The 2,823-nt window shown below is 35.4% G+C and overlaps 1 long non-coding RNA gene across 1 annotated transcript; it reads right to left on the bottom strand.

Annotated features, from left to right (window-relative positions):
* Window positions 1-364: 364 nt before the first annotated feature.
* Window positions 365-2,250, bottom strand: LOC109393088 (uncharacterized). Its single transcript, XR_002126178.1, has 3 exons — window positions 2,185-2,250; window positions 816-897; window positions 365-505 (listed from the first exon to the last, which is right to left on the bottom strand). It is a non-coding gene; the product is annotated as an uncharacterized LOC109393088 (long non-coding RNA).
* Window positions 2,251-2,823: the final 573 nt, after the last annotated feature.

The following is a 2,823-nucleotide window of genomic DNA, read 5'->3' as shown; positions in this document are numbered from 1 at the left end:
AATAAGTAAAATAAGTGCATTTGTAATATTCTCCAATGTGTTTTCTATGTCTTAGTAAAATAATTTTCTAAAATCCCTTGTTCATACAGCTACAGGGACAAAACCTTTTCACAAGGTTTAATATTTAAGGTCTAGGTCAATTGATTTTATAGCTGTACAACTAACTTTTAAAGTGTGGCCAGAGGTGACCTCTTTGGTTGTCCGTAAACAGCAGGAGCTCAGATTAATCCCTTCTGAAGTGAAAAGGGGAACTCCAACTGAACAACTCCTAAAAGCCTCTGGATTGTAAATGAATGATATTTGCTTGTGCATTTGTGTTGTCTAAAATAAAATCCACCTAATAGCATGCATTTCGTACCTCATTGAAGCAACATCTTCTCCTTGACTACTGGTTTTTCACAAACGATCGAATTGTCCAACATGAAACAAATTTCGAATCCGGAAAGCCAAGTTTCACAAGAGAAAGAACATTTCTCTTTTTTAAATAGCCACACCACAGATTTGCCTTTATAATTGACAAAAGAAGAAAAGAAAAAACAAAACAAAACAAAAAATAAACCTCACATATATCAACCTCGTTTAGTTCTTGTCTTGGTCTGGGACTATTTTGTGGTGAGGAAAAAAGTTTTTGCTAACAAGCACAAGTAGAGTTCTATTAGAAAGCTGCAAAAGGCAAGTTTCATGGATATTCATAGATGAGAAATAAAGTACAGGAAGGCCTCTTAGAGACAGACGAGCAACTGGAAATTCAGAAACCAAGGTCATCTCTTTTGGTCATCATGACTTCTCATCTCCTTCCCTCTAATAGACTTTACCTCTTGATCCCTGGTCCAATCCGTGGTGCCCACTGCTTTCACTCAACATGAGTCAAGAAGATACTGCTTCCGGTCATTTTCTCTAAAAGAGAAGTTATAAAAATGGCAGGTCCTTGGATCTTCACAAGTTCCTCCATTCTTTTTACTACATGAAGTCTCATTACCCTTGATCAAATAGTGGATTACATCTTACTAGCCCACACTTTCCAGATGGAAGATGGATGAACACATAGTGATGGCAAAGAAAGGAGAATCACCATTCTATTTAGCAAAGTCAACCAAAGTTGGCCTCTTTTCAAAAGACTGACAAGAAATGATATGTTTCCTGAGACACAGAAGAGAGATAGGGGAATATCTCTTTAAGAGAGAATTGAACCATAAGAAAATGCTGTTTTGCAATAAAAAATTGTCAAATATCAGCAATTTTAGGTGACCAAACTTCATGAAGAGTATAAAACCAGACAAGTCATCCTGATTATTACTAATAGAGATAGTAAAAATTTGTCAATGTGTTTATTTATGCACTTGAATTAAACCATCCTGCTTTTCACCTCAATATATTTGCTTCTTTTGTAGCACATCTGGGACAATCCTTTTATTGATTAATGAAAAATCTTCTCAGTTTTCTGAATCTATATTTTTCTTCCACTTAATCAAAAATATCCAGAGTTCCTGACTATAAGACCATCAGAGGTTATTTTCTCTTAATCATATTTCATTAAAAACTAGTCAGTTTATTGATTTATTGATGACAGCCATTCTGACCGGAGCAAGGTGGTATCTCATTGTGGTTTTTATTTGCATTTCTCTAATGATTAGTGAGGTTGAACACTTTTTCATACATCTGTATGTCCTCTTTAGAGAAATGTCTCTTCATATCCTCTGCCCATTTTTTAATTGGGTTATTTGGTTTTTTGCTTGAATTGAATGAGTGTTTTATAAATTTTGGATATTAACCCTTTATCAGATATATCGTTGACAAATATCGTCAACTATAATTATATATATATATATATATACATATATATATATATATATATATATATATATATATAGTCACAGGATGTGGAATACAGTGTGGGGAGTGTCTACAGCAGTATTGTCCAATAGAAATTTCATGTGACAAATGTTAGCCACATATATAATTTAAAATTTCCTGGTAGCCACATTTTAAAAAGGAAAAAGGAACAGGTGGAAAATGTTAATAGTATATTTTATTGAGTCCAAGTGTGATGATTAATTTTTTGTGTTAATGTGGCTAGGCTATGGTGCCCAGTTGCTTGGTCAAACACCAATCCAGATGCGCTGTGAAAATGTTCTTAGACATCATTAACATTTAAATCAGTAGATTTTAAGTAAAGTACATTACCTCCCATAATGTGGGTGGGCCTCGTCCAATCAGTTGAAAGCTGAGGTTTCCCAAAGGAGGAATTTGGGACTCAAGACTGCAAAATAGAAATCCTGTATCAGTTTCCTAGGGATATCATAAGAAAATACCACAGACTGGGTGGCTTAAACAATAAAAATTTATTTTTTCACAGTTCTGGAGACTAGAAGTCCAAGATCAAGGTTGGCAGTTTGGTTTCTTCAGAGACCTCTCTCCTTGGCTTGCAGAGGGCCACCATCTCTCTTGTGTCTTTACATGGGTGTTTCTCTGTACTCATGCAGCCTTTGTGTCTCTTCCTCTTCTTATAAGGACACCAGCCATATTAGAATAGTGCCCCACCTTTATGACATCATTTAAACTTAATTACCTCTTAAAGGTCATATCTTCAAAACTAGTCATATTGAGAATTAGAGCTTTAACATATAAATTGTTCAAACTTAGTCCATTATACTGCCTGAGTGTTCAGCCTGCCGGGTTTAATCATGCAGATTTCAGACTCTAGGCTGCAATATCAACTCTTACCTGAATCTCCAGCCTGCCAGCCTTAGACTTACCAGCCTTAGGACAGCATGAGCCAATTCCTTAAAATATATACCCCTTCTCTCTCTCCTATTGCTCTGT

Source organism: Hipposideros armiger, unplaced genomic scaffold (genome assembly GCF_001890085.2).
Source record: "Hipposideros armiger isolate ML-2016 unplaced genomic scaffold, ASM189008v1 scaffold_363, whole genome shotgun sequence".
Classification (NCBI taxonomy): Eukaryota; Metazoa; Chordata; class Mammalia; order Chiroptera; family Hipposideridae; genus Hipposideros; species Hipposideros armiger.
The sequence above is the reverse complement of the archived record's forward strand: the minus strand, read 5'-3'. Positions and strand labels throughout refer to the sequence as shown.